Genomic DNA, 20872 nt, shown 5'->3' with positions numbered 1-20872 from the left:
TTCCTCACAAATCCTGTCTTAAGGATACATTTAAGATATGAATAAGGTGTGAGCCTGTGACCTGGCCCAGGAAATAAGTATTTTACCACTACAAAAGAATGGCCAGGCTCCTCAGGAAATCCAATCAAGTAACCTGCCAGACAGGAGATAAACAAGGACAAGAGAAAAACAACATTTAAATTTCTGTGATGTAGGTGGGATGTATCTGAGGGGTGGTCTTAGGTTACACCCCTTCTGTGATGTATGCATAATGTTTCTGCGGGTGGTCTTGATCTAGAGAATGGGAATTTCAAAAGTCTTTATAAGCCTTTGCACAGCATTTTTGTGGGTCCTCTTCCTCTCCTGCGTGTGAGGGGAGCACCCTGTTGCAACAGATCAATAAAGATCAAGCTTACTAGCTGCTTTGCTTCTCAATATTCTCTGGTTGGTCTCTGTTATCTTCTCCTACCAATAAGGAACCTATGTAAGGACTCTATATGGGCTCTTGGATACCCTATAAGGGGAAAAGGGCAGATTTTTATTTACAACTTCTGCGAGGCAGGCTGGGAAAGGGTGAATGGAAGGATGAAGTCCAAGAGGAAAGGAGCCTTGGAGGGTGTGGCGAGTGTCTGTTGCCGATGATTGGGGGGGGGGGGCTGGGAGCTGGTGTGCCTGGGAGGGACAGAGAGATAGTGGTGGGTTTGCAGCTCTTCTGCATCTCAGAATAGCCTGTTATGCGCGGCCAAGGAACTGGAACAGCTCTGCCTATAAGGACCACTTTTTCTGGCCCATTAAACATCCCAAAGCAGTGGAGTAAAACAAGGGGAGGAAGGCTTGACTCACTCACAATTTGGGTGAACGGGAATCTAGAGGGAGCAGGCCCTGAACAAGGCGTCATTATATGCAGAGCTTCGGGAGTTCTTGTTTCCTGACCTCAGCTCACCCCACGCTGCCCTGCCAGTTTGCATCCTTTCCAAATTGGCTCAGACAATGACCAGCTTGTTTCGCCTTTCCTGTTCTGGTCAGGATCAAACAGTAATGAAGATTTGGGGGGAAGCAGTTAGGCGGAGGGTCTAGTTTAGGGCTGGTGATGAATCTCAGGCATCCCAAGGGCTGAATGTGGTGCCCGGACCTCACACTGGCTCTCCTCTGCAGTTTCCTTGAGTGCTTCGTATTGCAGGCTTCGTATTGTATGTTTTAAAACACTGCTGTACGTTTCCCCTCATTTTCTTGTTTTATTTTTTTGCAATCGGCTTTGGGTTTGTTTGGGGGGGTTGTTTGTTTGTTACAATCAAGCTGTGTATAAATTTTATGAGAGAGATAGACGATAGATAGAAAAATATCACATCCAGTTCTGCCTCTGCCCTTGACCACCAAGGTGCCCAGGGGGGAATTGCAGCCTTTGGGCTGGCAAAAGTTCCCTGCCTCAGTTCATTCTCTTTGCTCTTTCCCTCCGTCCTCCAGTTAAGTGCTGGGCCTGCTCAGCCTGGGAGCCTCCCTTCCTTGGGGTGAGCAGCATCCTTGAGACTACATTGCCCAGCATGCAGTGCTTTGGAGGAATCAAAACAACGCTCCCTGCTCATGCGTGAGCCCCGTTGCATGCTGGGTTATGTAGTTTCCAAAAGGCAAACCAACCTCTGTAGAAGCAGCCAGAAGCTGGTGGATAAGGATGGGAGCCTCATTTCCATGGCTTTCCCACTGGAGGGGGCGAGTGGGGAGCAAGGCGTTGCCATGGCATCCCATTTTTCCGCCTCTAGCTCTCCACCCAGCTCCAGCTGATGCACATCTGCAAAGCTCTGACTCAGCTGAGCAGCTCAGGCAGAAGAAGCACAGGAGAGGAACTGGGCCAGTGTGAAAGCAAGCCGCCTTCCCAGGCCTGGCAGCCAGTCAGTCTCTCCTCTCTCTCAGCCACGTGCAGCCACATGTGATCCTGGCTGGCTGGACCCGCCGGACTAGCAGGAGCCATGCAAAGATCAGCCAGCCAGAAGGGCCATCTGCATCTCTCTGACAAAAACTGGAAGACGGTTCATAGAATTCTAGAACTGTAGAGTTGGAAGGGAACCCCAGAGGTCCTCTAGTCCAACCCCCCGCAGTGCAGAAATCTCAGCTACAGCATCCATGGCAGACGGTCATCCAACCAGTGAAGGGGAGTCCACCACCTCCCGAGGGAATCCACAGCTCTCACCTGCCCAAAAGTTATTCCTGAAATTTAGTCGGAATCTCCTTTCTGGCCACTGGAATCCAGTTGTGGGCAAGAGGTAATGTGCAGCTGCACATGGCCTCTGGCCTGTCCCTCTGGCTTTACCAGTGCCAGATTTACGCATAAGCTACACAAGCTCTAGCTTAGGCCCCACTCTCTTGGGGGCCCCCCAAAATTTTTTAAGGAAAAAAACCTGGATGTACATTTCCAAAATATAAGATAAAAAACAAATAAAATAAAACATACATACAGTTAGAGCTTAGTAATTATTTCACTATTAATATACTTCTTAATTGTATTTCATTATTAATATACTGCTTCTTAATTATATTTCAGTTCAACAATTACTTTGATAAAATACATATTTTGTTATGTGCAAATGGTTAGATACCCATTACGTCCATAAATTACCATATAGCATATACAGTGGACCTTCAGCTTATGTTACCTTCAGGTAACATAACTTTCAGGTTGCGAACATGGCAAACCCGGAAGTGTATACTTCCGGGTTTCGCTGTGTGCACATGCGCAGAAGCGCTCTATCATGCCGCGCATGTGCACAGAAGCAGCACCTCTTCTTACGAAATTTTGGGGTGCGCATGGACCCCCGGAACAAATTAAATTTATATCCGGAGTGCCCACTGTATTCAATACAGAAAACAGCGACAATTTGTTGTTGACAAAGGACAGCTGGACATAGAAAGGGCCCCATGACCTTCAGGAGCTGAGGGCCTCATCTAACCTCAATCCGGCCCTGGGGTCTACTCACCCCACACCTTGACTTTCCCATGCAGACCTGGTCAGGCTTGCATGCCAGAAGACTGGTGAGGAAGTGGCACTCTGCACCTGCTCAGAAACACACTCTCAGTACTGACCTCACCTGCTCCAAGGCTAAACCATCCTGAGTCAATCCCAGCTCTGGCCTGAGTCACTTCCTCCTGCCGACTCCCTGTAACTGGCTCTGCTGAGTCACATGGAGGACTCAGACACATTTGGTCCTTTCCAGGGTCTGCCTCAAGATGCTGGAGGTGGAAGCTGGGAGCTTCTGCCTGCCAAGAGGAGGTCCTTCCACAGAGCTGAGGCCCTTCCTTGCCGGATTCCAGAAACTCAGAAATCTACCAGTCTGCTCCTGGCTTCAGGTAGACTGGCCCTGAACACAGAGGCTCCATAGCCGCTGATAAATCCATCACACATGAAAGTCTGTTTGGTAACAAATGTGCATGTGCTTATTGCTCATCGCCCACACTTCTCTTCGGGTGACACAACCTTAATCCCATTGTTGGCCTAACAGGTTCCCCCAGCGCTCAGGCAGCAATATTCAGTGCCTGTGAAAATGGCAAACCTTCCTTTGGACGCACTGGGCTGCCAGGATTACTAGGCAGCACATGCCTGGCGTGGATCTCCTTTGCCATAGGAGGCTTGTGCACTGATCAGTGGTGAGTGTCGGACCAGGGAGAGAGTTCAAATCCCCACTCACCTATGACCTTGGCAAGTCACCACCTCTCAGCTAACCTACTTTGCTGCAGAATAGACTCCCTTGGGAAGTTGTGGACCCTCCTTCCCTGGAGGTCTTTAAGCAGAGGTTGGGTGGCCACTTGTCAGGAATGCTTTAGATGTCCAGCTTACAAGAGACTATGATCAACTCCCACTATAACAAAACTGCCACCAGTGATCTACCCATTGGATTGACAAAAGTTGTTGAGCTTTTTTTAGGAATTTAGGATTGGACATCCCTGCTTTAGTTGATATTCCTGCACTGCAGGGGGGTGGACTAGAGGACCTTTGGGAGACCCTTCCAACTATGAAAGGGAAAGGGAAAGGGAAAGGGAAAGGGAAAGGGAAAGGAAGAGAGAGAGAGAGAGAGAACCATGTACACCACCATGAGCTCCTCCTTGGAGAAAAAAATGGGAGATAGATAGACACAGACAGATAAACAGCTCCCACCTACCTGCCCTCCCTGAAACACCACGCTTCTTTCTCCGCCATTCTGCTGACTTTTTAAAGATTTAAAAACCATTTAATTATTGGAAGGCTGACACATGTAGCCTCGGTTTTTAATTGGGGCGCGTTGGGGTGGAGAAGAGAAACATGGCCGCGCCCTCCCGCCTACATACAGATCCGTAAAGGGCCCTTGCCAGAAATATCCCTGGCAAAGGCTCAGCCAGTCGCGATCCTGTGGGAAGGTGCGCGCCTCCACCTGCGAGACTCGTGACGCTTCCCTTTTGCTGCGCTTCTTAGTCAACGCTCGGCGCACATGGGCAGCAGCTGAGCCAGGCAAGGGCCGCCTCCCCCCGTCCTCCCCCCCCCCCGGGCTCAGGACTCCAGGATCCCCCCCCCCGCCACTTACCCGGGGTCAGCCTCCTGCCCGGAGACCCTCCGCGATTCGGCCCCCGCGCGCAGCCCCGAGCACAGCTCCCTCCAGCCTCCGAAGGCTGTCCTGGACGGGCGCGGCGAGCGCAGCGCTGCGCCCTGGAATGCCAGCAATGCATGCTATGCCCGAAATATGAGGAGGCGCATCGGGAGCATCAAAACAAGACACTCCCCGGCGGCTGCAGGCGGCGCGCAGCTTCGGAGCGCGCAGACAGCCGACGGCCCGGCTGCGCTTCACACGCCAGCCGGTTTGTTTGGCTGCATTTGGAGACGCGGCGGGGTCTCCTAAAATTAGGCACGCGGTGGAGAGAGAGAGAGAATTTCCCCCTCGCTCGTAGCATATCCCGGAGCTCACAGTCGCCCCACGAAATGAAGCAAGAGGCCAGAAACGAGGGATTTGCGCGGCGCGTAAAACCGTGGCCACCTGCAGCCCTTCCATCAGATGGCATCAGGATGGCAGCGAAGCCCTTCCTTCTCCTGGCCCAGTGCCGGATTTACGCATAAGCTAAACAAGCTATAGCTTAGGGCCCCACTCTAGGGGGGGGGGCAAAAAAATTTATGTGGACAGTGTGGATTACTATGGTGATACTGATATTATATAAAATTGCATTTTATTAACTACAGTTGCATTGTACAGGTTATAACACTTAATTTCATATTAATAAAGCTATTTACAATTATTAGCAGTTTGCATCATATATTTACACCAATTATTATTTCATGTTATAGCAAGTTTCTAGAGACGAGATTATGAGTCTTTGTAAACTGTGTTTCTAAAGGAACTTTTGTTATTGCCAAATGCCAATGTGTTTGCATTATTAAGTTTTTTTATGAATAAAAAATCATTTAAAGTTAGAGCTTAATAATTATTTCACTATTAATATAAAGGTAAAGGGACCCCTGACCATTAGGTCCAGTCGTGACCGACTCTGGGGTTGCGGTGCTCATCTTGCTTTATTGGCTGAGGGAGCCGGCATACAGCTTCTGGGTCATGTTGCCAGCATGACTAAGCTGCTTCTGGCGAACCAGAGCAGCGCACAGAAACACCGTTTGCCTTCCTGTAGAGCGGCACCTATTAAATCTACTTACACTTTGATGTGCTTTCAAACTGCTAGGTTGGCAGGAGCTGGGACCGAGCAACGGGAGCTCACCCTGTCGTGGGGATTCGAACCGCCAACCTTCTGATCGGGAAGTCCTAGGCTCTGTGGTTTAACCCACAGCGCCACCCACGTCCCTCACTATTAATATACTTATTCTTAATTGTATTTCAGTTCGACAATTACTTTGATAAAATACATATTTTGTGATGTGCAAATGGCTTGAGATACCTATGAGGTCCATAAATTACCATATAGCATATATTCAACAGAAAAAAGCAGCGACCGTTTGTTGTTGACAAAGGACAGCTGGACATAGAAAGGGCCCCATTACCTTCAGGAGCTGACGGCCTCATCTAACCTCAATCCAGCCCTGTCCTGGCTCCCTCCTGCACCGACCAGGGCTTTGCATGAGAAGAGCCCACCCAGTCCAGCCTCTTGTTCTCAAAGTGGCTGACTAGATGCCTCACTGGGAATCCAGCAAGCAGAATCTGAGCTCATGAGTTGGACTCAGGGATATTAGTCCAAAAACAATGTTTCGAATGCGTTATAAACATGCAAAGACAGATGGGGCTAGAGAGCAAAAAAATAATGCGATTTCCCATAGTGGTTTTTTTCCTTTTGGTATAATGATTTAATTTCTGACTTATTTATAGCGCCCCCCCCCCCCTTTGGGATTCAGAAGCCTGACTACCTCTGGTGGTGAAACCAGAGCACCGCCATCTTGGCTGTTAGCCACTGTTAGCCCTCTTCTCCATGAATTTGCCCAATCTTCATTTAAAGCTTTCTGGGTTGGTGTTGTTACGGAAGGGGGGGGGCATGACCTCTTCACCTTCTTGCTACAATATATTTGCTCAATTTCTCTAGGACTCCATCACCCCTCCCCTGTCCTCCATAATCCCTCAAGGTGTCAAGACCCTAATCCTGTCAAATCGCTCTGATCAGCCTTTCCTCCAGGCAATGTCAGGTGGCAGACTATGCATATTTGGGACCATTGTTTTCTCATCCCCAGGAAGTGTTTATCTGTGCATATCTCCAGCTCTGCATATTCCCCCCTCCCTCCTCCATATGTTAATCTGTGTAACCCAACCTCCCTTTAATATATTCATGATGTAATCTGTGTAACCAAACCTCTCTTTAATGTATTCATGACGTGTTTTGCACTGTATTCTGGGACATGGAGGGAGTTTCAAAAACTCATGTCACCCCTTTCTCACTGTTCAATCTCGCCTTGAACCTGTTGCGCAATAAACTTGGATCTTCTGCAGTTTGCTCCTGTCTACGGCTGAGCTCATTTTCCTCCGCAGGGACCCACGGACTTAGTCCGATGAGCTGGGTGGCAGAGCAGCCTCGCACTCAGATTTTGCCGTAACAGTTGGCGCCCAACGTGGGGTATGCAGTTCTCCCGCGTTGCTGACCGGGGGCCCCGAAATCTTCAGCCGGCACCAGGCCATTTTGCCTGGGAAGATCCTTTGGACCCCCGGCCATCTTCCGGGCGGTAATCGAAAGCCCCAGGAGTTCAGCCGGGGAGCAAAGAGGGATCCAGCCGGCTTATTCATCGATCCCGGGATCATCATAGAAGACGCATGAGTATAAGGAAAAGGAAAATCCAGTGCACTGGTGGGAAAGGGGTGGAAATCTCCTGGCAACTGAATTCTCTGCCCTCCTCTCTATCGCTCCTTCTCGTCTGTCTCTTGGTCCAATTGGTGAGAGAGACCGTGGACTGCTGCTCGACCCAAAAGGGGGGTTCTGAGTTCTATCTCTTTCTCTATAATTCTCCAGCCAGCCGCACCAATTGGGAGCCTGAAAGTAAGACGGAGAGACCCGACTTGAAAGATAGCCGAATCTCCGCAACGGGTATCCCAGTTGAAAGCAAGGGGTTGGAGTTCTTTTTCCGAACTTCCCGAGCGTCCTTGCTAGGGGGCAGGAAGTGGTCTTGCTTTCTATCAATTAATCCCAGCCGCACTGGTCGGTGCCACGTAACACGTTTATCATGCGTGAGCCCGCTTCCAAAAGCAAGGGGGATTTTCGGTTCAAAACTCTATCCAGGGATCACCCGATCTGGCACCGCACGGCGCGGGCGTTCAGTAGGGCCCCTTTTCCTGAGATTGTGGCGATAGGTAGGAGGTTGCCAGGAGGGATAGCCCATGAGGAATTGGGCAGGATCGGCAGATAGGAAAAGACCCCAGGTTATTGACTAAGGAAATAGGAAGCAAATATAAGGAACCAGATAGCTAGAGCTCTTTAAAAACCCACTAAGGAAGTCGCCAAGCGACGAAAGACCCCTCTTTACTATAGCCCCCTGTACAAGTTACCCAAATCCTAATCAACCCCTCTCCTTCTCCCTTCTCTATCCCCCCCAAAAAAGAAAACAACAACAAAAGCAACAACAACAATGCATGCTTATACAAAGGGGTACCCAGTCAACTAAAGGGGTACCCAGTCAACTAAGCATTGTGAGCCCTGCCAGTTTGGTTAACTGGTGGTGTTTGAAGAGGCAAGGAGGCTCTTAAAACCATGTGGGACCTTCCTACTAATTTCACTTAATGAAGCTAAAGGAAGCAGCCCAACTCCTTGCAATAACCAACTAAAGGATGAGAGTATATATGTTTACATGTTGTCTGTTATGTGTGTTGTGTGTTAATACATATATGAGAATATGTATGTTTACATGTTGTCTGTTATGTGTGTTGTCTGTTCCTTCTGTCTCTGACAGACTGCCTTTCTTAAGCGCGCATAGTTTAAACTGCAAGCTTGCTTCAAAATTTAAATCTAAGGAAGCCATGCTGGACCTTATCAGTCCTAAATAAGACAAAATGAGAATGAAGGGTGCAAATGTTTACCCCACCTCTTGCTTTATTTGAGTGGTTATATCAACTGAAATAACCCTATGCTTATAAAATATTCTCTCCCAGATTCTCTTCCTATCTTATCTTAGGAAACTGTTCTTCCTTTAGAGGGTTCTGTATAAAGCTGGATACTTTTATTTTCCTCTTCCTTAGTACATGATAGGAGCATTGATTGTGCTCTCTTCCCCAGTAGTGCCTGTGTACATAAGTATGTGTGTGTCTCTTTGGTAGTACAAATCTTGCTGTGAAATCTTGCTGTTGTTACGGAAAATTCCGGGTGCGAGGCTGCTCTGCCACCCAGCTCGTCGGACGATGTCCGCGGGTCCTAGCAGAAGAAATGAGCTCAGCCGGAGACAGGAGCAATAAACGGGGATCCAAAGTTTATTGCGCAACAGGTTCAAAATGGAATTGAACCCCGAGCATGGGGTGACATAAACTTTTAAAAGTTCCCTCCAAGTCCCAGAATACAGTGCAACAAACGTCACGAATACATCACAAGAGGTGGGATTACACAGATCAGTACTTCAGGAAAGTGGGTGGGGGTTTACACAGATCATCACTTCAGTAAGGTAGGGGTTGCATAGATCAGCACTTCAGTAAGGTAGGGGTCGCGCAGATCAGCACTTCAGTAAGGTAGGGGTTGCATAGATCAGCACTTCAGTAAGGTAGGGGTTGCATAGAGTAAAGAGATATGCACAAACGTTTCCTGAGTACAGGTGATGGCAAGACAATGGCACAAATATGCATCGCCCGTTACCTAGCATTGCCCGGAGGAAGGGCTTGACTGGACCATCTGACAGGATTAAGGTTTTCCTGGGTACGTGACCTGTCGGTTCGAGGATTATGGAAGTGGGACAGCAACATGGAGTCCGAAGGGAATCGAGTAGAATGACGTTAAAATGGAGAAGATCGGAGCTTTGGCTGATTTTATATTATTTTCTGAAGTTTTCGGCTTCTTGCTGGTCAAGTGTATATTGTATATTAAAAGCGGAAACAAATGGATACAATGTAACAAGACTTTGACAGTTTTACGAGGTCGCTAGTTTTGGTTCCATTGTTCTCGCAGAGGGGAGCCGTCAACAGCTTGTCAGGAGGTCAAATGAGCCGTGCAAGAGCTCCCTGAGCTAACTCCTGCAGGGGAATGCACGCTCTTGATTGGCTAAGGCGCAGCCATTATAGTCAATGGGGAAAACAGTATGATACGGTCTACTCATGTTAGAAATAGGGCGAAAGTTAGGCTTAAGAAGGAAGGGCTTATTTCGCCCGTATATAGAAGGAAAGGATATTATTTCTAAAGTCAAGGGGTATAGTGTGGTGCTTGTGCAACAGTGTGGGGGTTCAGGAGTCACGGCAGAGCTGGGCGCCGTCGAGGTCATCGCCTCGGGCCCCTTACTCAGGAGGAGGAGGAGTGAGGAAAGGTACCCCCCCCTCCTTCCGTATCACTGTGAACCCTATATTTTGGAGGGTTGGACTAGATGACCCCAGGGTCCCTTTCAACTCTCCCAATTTGTGGCTGTGTGGAAGGACATGTGTCCGCAAGCATTGCAGGGTAATTCTTAATTCTGGTGTGGTGATGGAGTTGAAATTCAGCCTAGCTTTGCTCTTTAGTTTTAAAAGGTGAGAGGTGAAGCTGTGATGTTTTGAAGCACAACTGGTAATATCAAGCATTTGAGTGATTACAGTGTTTATCATTTTGTCTACTATTTAAAAATCAGACTTCAAAGTCAATTCAAAGTTTAAACACATACAAATACATATGGGCCTTGACCAATCCTGTAAATAAAGGGGCAGGAAAAATTTTGTCTGCAAATGGGAAGGCCGAAATAACTTAGAATGTTAAAAAATCCTATGAATTCTGACTCTCTGGCCATTTTTTCCATATATAAGGGCGTGACATTGTTCCGCGAATGGCCAGAGGGATATTAGCCCTTTCCTGTACATAAAGGAAGCAGTCGCTTTGCTTGGGCTGAAATTGCTAGCTTTTGTTGGTGAATACTTCAATTGCTGAGTTTCTCTTTTTTGTTTTAAATCTAACCCTCTTTTAAAATCTACTCCTTACCCTTCCCTTATTCAAATTCTAATTTTGCCAAAAGATGCAACATTTCGATAGTATAAAAGATTTGCTGAGACATGAACTCCACACATGCACAGAGACTAGATCAGCTAAAAAAAAAAAAGATAGGAAAAGGAGAGAGAGAGAGAGGAAGGAGGGGGGAACTGTAGAGGGGGGGAGAGGAGGTTTATGTAAAACTTGGAACCATTGAGAGAAATCACCCTTAATGTGCCCCAAGTTTGAAATCTTAACATGCCAAATTCTTTTCACAGGTAAATATCAAAGCATTCCACCCCTCAATGGGATTTAAGTCACAGACTTTGTTTATGTGCAATTTTAGGAACAGCATTTCCTGACAGGCTTCTCACGTGAAATAATTTTCCCTTTTAACAGGATATGTGAACCCCGATAACAAAGTGTTTGTCCCTTTTTCCTCCCACAACAACTTTCTTTCTGTTCTGTGAAATCCCTGCTGTATTAGTGACTTCCATCTCTTTGTGGCTTTGACACTTTTAAAGTTACAAATAATCTGTTTCCATTTATTTAATCCGTTTTTCCATGGTCTATGAAATTAATCGAAGCATAACCAAACATTGTTTGTGGAATGGTATTTGTTTACCTTTTGCCTGAGCATTTCTTATTAATTCTGTCATTTGGCTAGTTCAAGGTACTTGCACAACTTTAAATTGCCATTAAGTCATTTTCCAGTATTTTGCTATTAACATTCTAGCCAATGTTGTCACATCAAGAAACACTCTTTTATTTTCATTGTTACTTCAGATTTCTTAAAATTCTGTGTCTTAGCATTTATTTATTTTGGTTCCTCATAGGTCATTGTGTGTGTGTTTGTGTGTGTGTTTTATTATTTTAACTGTGTCTTTTAAGTCCACCCTGCCCTTACAGGATATCACTTCTACAAGTGTGTTACTACAGATCCAATGAAAAGCTTCGCCACCACAACAACAGACACCAAAGTTTTCAAAGTGGCCACAGCTATCTCTTTCAAAGGATATAGACTGCCGGGGGAGTGGGGCTGACAAAGGGGGGTGGAGTTGAATTACAAGGACATTTTCTGACTTTTGAACCTCAAGATACATATATAAAATATCCCAATTGTCTCAAGATATGCAACTGATATTTAATTAGTTTGTTTTGTATTGTGTGTCATTACGTAGGAATGTTGAAATGTGTCTGACAGTGTGTCATTTCCACAAATGGGGGGGGCTATTTTTGTGGTTATTTTTGTGTGTAAGTGTTTTATGTCTAATGTCTTATTCCTTACACCCCAGTGGAGGATCCTCATACATTTTATGCCTTTTAACAGATCAGGCTATTATGTAGTCCAATGTTTAGACTTAGATAAATTTATAACTATATTTCGTTGTTTCACCTGGCACTCTGCCAACTTCCCTACCCATTTTAAAAATGTGCTAAAACTCACGTTACCAAGGAGAAGCTTCAGGAAGGTATATATGCTTTGGTTTAGCAGGAATAATCCCTTATAGAGTTAAATTGACTTATTTGGACGAGTGCCCTTTAAGAGTGGTTTTATTTTAACTGATTGGTTTGGGAAGTTGAGAACCATGGGGCAAGATAAATTCAAATTGGACTCAGTTTGAATTGGGCAAGTGTATCCAGGCTGCAATTAGCTTTTGGTCCTTAATGTGCAAGTGAGCAACTTCCCATGACTGCAAGACCAGAGCCTATAATAATAAAATCCCATGGAATGGCCAAGGCTAGGATATTTCTCTCATGACGTATCCAAACCTGTGCCAGCTGTGATGGATGTCAGGCAACATGGTTAATATAAAAGCCCTAAGTGGATTCACCAGGGATTGCCACTACTGTGAGACCACAGAAGAGCTACCTTGACACCTGAGAACACAAAAATGGCGGGGGACAAAGCAAACTGCATTTTTTTTCAGTCAGTAGTGGACCTTCCTGCTAAATGTAAAGCATAGACCACTATTAAACAAAATACAACAGGTGTCCTTTTATGCGATATCCTATATCCAGCTATCTGCACTACTATACTTGCAAATGGCCTTAAGAGGCATGATTTGCAAGTCCCTTTCAGGTTTGCATAAACCCACACATCTGGTACGGTAGATACCAAGTTATTAGTTAGCGCATATCTATAACACGCATGTACATTGTATTGGTCAGTGTTGCTCCCTCCTTTGCTGCCCTGCTCAACCCACCTCCTTTTCCATTAGGGCCTATTCCCACTCACACGGCACCCCTACCTTCACCGAGATTTAGGGTGCGGAGAAAAGATTTGCAAGTTCTTACAGAACTTTAATGCAAATCTATCTCCGAATGGGAGGGATGCAGGTGGCGCTGTGGGTTAAAGCCTCAGCGCCTAGGGCTTGCCGATCGAAAGGTCGGCGGTTCGAATCCCTGCGGCGGGGTGCGCTCCCGCTGCTCGGTCCCAGCGCCTGCCAACCTAGCAGTTCGAAAGCACCTCCGGGTGCAAGTAGATAAATAGGGACCGCTTACCAGCGGGAAGGTAAACAGTGTTTCCGTGTGCGGCTCTGGCTCGCCAGAGCAGCGATGTCACGCTGGCCACGTGACCCGGAAGTGTCTCCGGACAGCGCTGGCCCCTGGCCTCTTAAGTGAGATGGGCGCACAACCCCAGAGTCTGTCAAGACTGGCCCGTACGGGCAGGGGTACCTTTACCTTTTATCTCCAAATGGGGGACTGTTACGGAAAGGGGGGGGCATGTCTTCTCCACCTTCTTGCTACAATATATTTGCTCAATTTCTCTAGGACTCCATCACCCCTCCCCTGTCCTCCATAATCCCTCAAGGTGTCAAGACCCTAATCCTGTCAAATCGCTCTGATCAGCCTTTCCTCCAGGCAATGTCAGGTGACAGACTATGCATATTTGGGACCATTGTTTTCTCATCCCCAGGAAGTGTTTATCTGTGCATATCTCCAGCTCTGCATATTCCCCCCTCCCTCCTCCATATGTTAATCTGTGTAACCCAACCTCCCTTTAATATATTCATGATGTAATCTGTGTAACCAAACCTCTCTTTAATGTATTCATGACGTGTTTTGCACTGTATTCTGGGACATGGTAAAGGTAAAGGTAAAGGTACCCCTGCCCGTACGGGCCAGTCTTGACAGACTCTGGGGTTGTGCGCCCATCTCACTTAAGAGGCCAGGGGCCAGCGCTGTCTGGAGACACTTCCGGGTCACGTGGCCAGCGTGACATCGCTGCTCTGGCGAGCCAGAGCCGCACACGGAAACGCCGTTTACCTTCCCGCTGGTAAGCGGTCCCTATTTATCTACTTGCACCCGGAGGTGCTTTCGAACTGCTAGGTTGGCAGGCGCTGGGACCGAGCAGCGGGAGCGCACCCCGCCGCAGGGATTCGAACCGCCGACCTTTCGATCGGCAAGGCGCTGAGGCTTTAACCCACAGCGCCACCTGCGTCCCTCTGGGACATGGAGGGAGTTTCAAAAACTCATGTCACCCCTTTCTCACTGTTCAATCTCGCCTTGAACCTGTTGCGCAATAAACTTGGATCTTCTGCAATTTGCTCCTGTCTACGGCTGAGCTCATTTTCCTCCGCAGGGACCCACGGACTTAGTCCGATGAGCTGGGTGGCAGAGCAGCCTCGCACTCAGATTTTGCCATAAAAGTGTCCATTTCTGCCTCCAGTGGGAGGGAGTTCCACAGGTGAACTCTTTGCGAAGAAGGGCTGCTTTCTTTTGTCTGGCCTTCAGCTAACCAAAAACCCTACCCAAAACCATGCTAAATTATCACATGCTGCCCCACACCTCACCCCCCCCCCCCGTGGCTGAGTGGTGCTCGTCATTTGGCAACAAACTTGTCCAGAGATGATGGTTTCCCCCCACTCTGCCCTGAGGTTCGGCTGGCCTTTATTTAGTATAGCATTATTACTATTATATTTTGATTTATACTCCACCTTTCCCCCCTGACAGGACTCAAGGCAACTTACAGATAAAAATAAAAACCACCCAAAATCTATTAAAGCCATCCAAATATTTGCCGTAAAACAAAGTGGTACCAGCCCTTTTTGGCTCCTAGCCGGGATGGCTCTTCTGCAGTTGGAGACAGACCTGCTTCTGAATCCCACTTGCTGGAAACTGTAGGAAGAGAATTGCGTTCGAATTCTCCTTGCAGGTTTCCCATCGGGGCATTTGGTTGACTGCTGCAAGAGCAGGAGGCTGGACCACATGGGCCATTGGCCGGATCCTGCAGGTTCTTTTATGCTCTTATGAGCCAGAGAGTCTGGAGAAGAGGATCTGGAGAGGCTCCTGGGCAGCCTTTTGGCCGGAAAGGACAAAAAGCCTCTTGTTGGCTGAAATGTGCCGGGAGAGCAAATGCTTCCTTCCTCTTGCTGGGATGGAACTGGGCCACACCATGGTTGTCATGGTGACCACAGAACCACAAGCCTGGCCTGCAAGCCCCAGTCAGCTTGTGCCAAGTGTTGTCCCGGCTCATCAAGCAGAACTGCTCCCACAGGCAGGGCAGCCAGCCCAGTGTTACCAGAAAAATACTGCTCCCTTTCCCTTATGGGGTACCCAAGAGCCCGTACAGAGTTCTTATGCGGGTTCACTATTGGTAGGAGAAAATAACAGAGGCCAAGCAGAGAATATTGAGGAGCAAAGCAGCTAGTAAGCCTGATCTTTATTGATCTGTTGCCGCAGGCTCCCCCACTCACCCCATGGAGGGAGAGAGGAGAGGAACCCATAACATTGGTGTGGAAGCTCTTATATAGACATTTGAAAATTGCCTTCCCTTTAGCTCAAGACCCCCCCCCCCCAAACTTCATACATATATCACAGAAGGGGCAGTCTACAGCAGAAAACCTGTCTGCCAGGATACCTCATAATGGTCGCTGATTGCTTTTACCTGGGCATCCTGGCCATTCTTTTGTGATGGTAAATACTTAGTTCCTGAATCCAGGTCACAGGCTCACCCTATTCATAGACAGATACGCCCTTAAGACAGGATCTGTCAGCAAAGAGACAATGGGGAGGTTTTTCCCATTTCCTTCCTCCTTGCAGAGAAACATTTGAGGTCAATTTGGGAGTCAAAATGCTTTCAGGATTGCTCTCCTGTACTATTTCAGACCATAGTTTATATATTTATGTATGTGTTTGCCTTGTAAGTTTATGAATATATGATATATATGATGAGATATATGATGAGACTTTAGAATTCCTATAACCCCAGGGAGTTGTGCCTTTTCCCTGAGCAAGTCAAGAATGCTCTGCTTCCAGGCCTGCCCCCCCCCCCCGGCACAGGCAGAGCCTCTGTTGCTGCCCACCCCCCACCCCACCCCCCCAGGGAGGAAGCAAATTGTCCTCCCTCCTGCCGTCCCCTTGACTTCTGCACCCTCCTCTTCCAGGCAGAGAAAGCGGCTTTCAGGGGGTTGGACTAGATGAGCCCTGGGATCCCTTCCAAATCTGCAGGTCTCTGAAAGTGAGAGGTGGGCTGGCGGCTGCCTGGAGGCCTCCTTTGAAAGGAGTGCTTGGCTAGGCCACCCTTTGCCCCTCCCCCAGTTTTAAAGACTCTCCTGTCCTGGGTGGAGTAGCTTCTTTTGTGACATTTATCAGACTGACTATTCTTAGTAAGGGAACAGGCTTACTCTCAGGTTACCCTTTGCTGCACAATACCAAATGTAAGAATTCACTGATAAATATCTCTGTGTACTGACTCACTGGGAAAACCTCAGAAATTCCTATAGACCGGTGAGCTCAGCTCCTCAGCAGCCCCTCTGCCTGAGTGATAATTCCTGGCATCCTGATACCTGAGTGCCAGACAGGTAGCCATTCCAGAAATAACAAACCCAGATGAAGACGAAAGGGTGCGATGAACTTGGCTGGGAAACAGGGAAATGTAAATATCTCTTTTGTTCCACTTGATGGGTGTTTGGTGGAGGGCAAGGGGAGCCATGGGGCAGGGTCCAGGATGCTCAGATTCCTGCCACCAGACCTCCCCTTTCATGATGTAAATGTGATGTATGAGTGATGTAGTTGGGGGGGTGTAACATGGGGATTAGCAGAAAGGTTTGGGTTCTCTTTTGTTTGGGGCCTCCATCTTGTTCCACCTGGTGGCAGGTGGGAGTCCTGTCGCGACAGTCTTCAGTCAAGACCAAGCCTCCTGGCTGCTGTTTTGCTCTGGGATTCTTGGCTGGTCTCCTTGTTTTTTGTCCAAGGGAGCCCTCAGATTTCTCCGTTAACAGTTCAAAACATTTTCACCCTGCCTCTTTATAGCTCGAGGCAGCAGCGTCAAGCATCACCCAAACGAATTTTTAAATCCTAAAGAGTCTGCTGCATATCTAGAACTGCATAATTTGGGGTGCCAAAAGATCAACAGGGCCTATCCAAAGCTAATAATAGCAGCCAATTCACAGCTAGAGAGACTGCAAAGCTGGTTACCAACAAACCTATTTTAAGAAGAGTGTCTGTTGAATCAGCTTTTGGCCTTGCGGAAAAAGCAGCGGCAAGGAAGCTGACCGGCTAATTAAAAAGTTGCATGTTCTTAAAGGGACATGCTCAGGAACAGCTGCAGCGGCCAAGTCAAGACATAAAAACAGGCGCGTTGGTGGTGAGTCTGCCTCACGCCCAGGAGAATGACAGGCTCACGTCACAATATCAGAATCAAGTATCATAGCAGCACAGAAGGAGCGCCACCCAAACTCCCAGGCACCAGTTATGTCCAGAATCCAGGGGAAGAGGATGGGACACACACGAGGGGGTGCAGTTGGAAGTGGGGGCTCTTCAAACCCACCCACACTCCAGGCAGAGCTGCCAGACTTCAGATGAGCCAGACAGGAAGGCTATTTTAGGCCAAGAATGAGCTGCTGACACCCCCCCCCCCAAAGATGAGGAGGGGGCTGCCGTCACCCTGGTGTTAATTTTGCATAAAGACACACAAGAAGTCAAACTCTCTCATTAAGTAAGTGATGCACCAACTAATTCCAGAGCATGCCAAGCGGGCTAAAGGGTTCCTTAGTTTGTGGCCCATGAACTGGCTCCTGGAAACTCCCTGTGGGAGGAGAATCCCAGAATTTTAGAGTCGGAAGGGACCCCCAGAGTCATCTAGTCCATCCCCTGCAATGCAGGAATCTCAGCTCAAGCATCCCAGACTGGTGGCCACCCAGGCTCTGCTGAAAAACCTCACAGGAGGTTGGCTGCTACAGAGACATTCCATTCTTTTATGCTTAAGTCCGTTTCACGGTCGATCAGCTCTTTACGGCCTGTGGATCTGCGGTTGAAGGCGGCACATCCATCATATTCACATTTGTTTTTAATTGCTCCTTTAATTTCTTATATATTGCATGGAATTCAGATTGAAATACAAAAAATTACAATATATAAAATTGTATGAATATCCTAACTGATTTATAATGGTTTTTACTGCTTCTTTTATTTCTTGTGACACCATTTCAGTTCTAGAGAATTCAAATCATGATACAATAAAATGCAAGATGAAAGCAATATGGGAAGCAATAAAATTAGAGTTTGAAATTATGATCTCTAGTCCAGCACATCCCACTTGCTCCAACAAGACCCCCAGCAACTGCCAATTACTTGTGCTGTCCCCTTTTGACACAGCCACAGTTCAAAACCATTGATTATTGAACTAACCTTGATCAATAATGGTTTCTGAAGAGGAAGAGAACAGCCATAGCCCTGTTCCAAGAATGTTTTGCAAAACAGTCAGCAGCCTATTTGCTTGGCCTGAAAATAACCTTTTCTCTCAGCTAAATATATCCAGTTCTTCAGCCTCTTATTACAGGATTTGATCCCTTCCTGCCTCTTTGTCCGTCTCTGGAGAGCCTTTTCCAATTCACCAACATCCTCCTTGAACTCTGGGCTCCAGAAACGGAGTTCTCCCATGACCTCCACCCAGCATCACACGCAGCAGTTCCTCTTGGCAGCCTGGGATGCTGCAAAGAGCAGCCAAGACAGAAGACGGGGGCCAAACTCCACCCCATCCGGACCCCGACAACAAAGGCCCATCATGCAGCAAGTGGCAGCTGGCATGGGGACAGTAATGTGGGCGATGTCTCCGTGGGACTCTGCAGGGGGCAAAGTGGGCCACATCCATTTTGGGGCCAGGAAAGTGAGAACCAGATTAGAGATGTAAGGGCCTCGGGGACAGGGGGGTTGAATAAAGGGGGTATCCCTGTTGCCCCCACCCCTCCGCAAAGCCTTTGTTTATCTCCCCCCAATGGAAAAAAAATAGAAAAAAATGTTAGATTATGGCATATGAAAGGGTAGATAAGTTTGTTTTGATCTGGGCAAACCTTCCGTTTTCAAAAGTCCAGGATGCTTTTGATGAAAAATATGAAGAATCAGAAACTCACTGCTCAGAACTGAAATAGACTAAACTGAACAGTGTCGCCCTCGCGTCTTGGCTCCCCATGCCTTTTTTGTGGCTCTTTTGATGGAAACGAGCACTTTCTGCCTTCTTGACCGAAATATACTCGGAGTCGAGAGTGGATTTCCTGCTCTTCCTTCAGCTCACAGTGGTGAGGAGGAATGGAAGTTCCCCCAGAATGTCTGCTTTATATACATTATTTACACAATGGGCCTCATGTGATTGGCTAATTCCGGGATTCTCCTGTAGGCCAATCAGGTTGCGGATTCACTTTCACCTGGAGCTGGATTGGGTGGCTCCTGTGGACCAATCAGACTGCTGCATTCTGAATCCTATTGTTCTAGGACCAATCAGACTGCTGCATTCTGAATCCTATTGTTCTAGGACCAATCAGACTGCTGCATTTTTGGATCCTATTCAACTCAGTACATAACATTGATACATTGAGGGAGACATAGGGTTGTGCTTAAGTGCTAGTCCTATGCAGAGTAGACCCACCGAAGTTAATAGACATGGCTTGTGGATGAGGAGCAGCAGTGGAGACGGTCTGGCCAAGAGGCTCCCAGGGAGAGGGCAGAAGAGGGCAGCCTGGACCCAGGTTCATGGTGGGGGAAAACAGGTTGCACCCCAGAGGAGGAGGAGGAGGAGGAGAGCTGGGAAATGTTGGTGTCTGGGAGTCGGAGGGCCTGAGCAAGGACAGGAATCAGGGTGAATAGAGGCAGCGCCAGCTGAGAGTGGACAGTCTGCCAGACCCCCTCCCACCCTCAGGACTCAGCTACATTAGTCAAAAAAACCCAGCAATTTGTATGTGTTATATTTTTTTTAATAGAATATTTATTAAAGTTTTCAAAAAATAATACAATGTGAAATAAAAAATAAAAAATAACAAAAATACAAAAAATACAAAAATAATTAAAAACACATAGAATTTCCATTACTTATTTTCTTTTAACTTATTTTCCAGACCTCCTCATACCTCCCTTTCTTGTATTCCAATTCAAATTGTTAGTTCAGCAAATCCTCACCATTAGTTTTTACTTATTTCTAAACCTTTTTTTTTCATGTCTCTTAAGCATTACAGCTGGAAACCACTTAATTTCTGTCCAACATTGTTCTAACATTCATTAATTTTACAATATTTCTGTAATTAGTCTTTAAATTTCTTCCAGTCTTCTTCCGCCGACTCTTCTCCCTGGTCTTGGATTCTGCCGGTCATTTCTGCCAGTCCCATATAGTCCATCATCTTCATCTGCCATTCTTCCAGAGTGGGTAGATCTTGTGTCTTCCAGTATTTTGCACTAAGTATTCTTGCTGCTGTTGTAGCATACATAAAAAAAGTTCTGTCCTTCTTTGGCACCAATTGGCCAACCATGCCCAGGAGAAAAGCCTCTGGTTTCTTCAGGAAGGTATATTTAAATACCTTTTTCATTTCACTATAAATCATTTCCCAGAAAGCCTTAATCCTTGGGCACATCCACCAGAGGTGAAAGAATGTACCTTCAGTCTCGTTACACTCCCAACATTTATTATCGGGCAAATGATAAATTTTTGCAAGCTTGACTGGGGTCATGTACCATCTGTACATCATTTTCATAATATTCTCTCTTAAGGCATTGCATGCCGTAAATTTCATACCGGTAGTCCATAACTGTTCCCAGTCAGCAAACATAATGTTATGTCCAACATCTTGTGCCCATTTAATCATAGCAGACTTCACCCTTTCATCCTGAGTGTTCCATTTCAACAGCAAGTTATACATCTTTGACAATTGTATGTTATAAACATGCAACACCAGATGGCGCCAGAGAGCAGAAGACATTTCTTTAGCATTTATACATAGGGCTTTTTAAAAATAATGATTTAATTTCTGACTTATTTATAGTGGTCCCCCCCCCTGTGTGTAGATCCACCCCTAGAACAAGGGGATTACTCCACAGAACAGGAAACCAGGAAGCCCCA

At 47.0% G+C, this 20872-nt stretch overlaps 1 protein-coding gene across 1 annotated transcript in view; it reads right to left on the bottom strand.

Annotated features, from left to right (window-relative positions):
* The window catches only part of RUSC2 (RUN and SH3 domain containing 2), a 53334-nt gene extending 48665 nt beyond the window's left edge, over positions 1–4669 (bottom strand). Inside the window, exon 1 of the mRNA XM_079994673.1 lies at positions 4527–4669. The gene's annotated coding sequence lies outside the window, so the exon portion shown is untranslated. The remainder of the gene's footprint in view (positions 1–4526) is intronic.
* Positions 4670–20872: the final 16203 nt, after the last annotated feature.

The sequence above is a fragment of the Podarcis cretensis genome, assembly GCF_951804945.1.
Source record: "Podarcis cretensis genome assembly, chromosome: 11".
NCBI lineage: Eukaryota > Metazoa > Chordata > Lepidosauria > Squamata > Lacertidae > Podarcis > Podarcis cretensis.
Note: the sequence above shows the minus strand (reverse complement) of the source record. Positions and strands in the feature narration are given on the sequence as shown.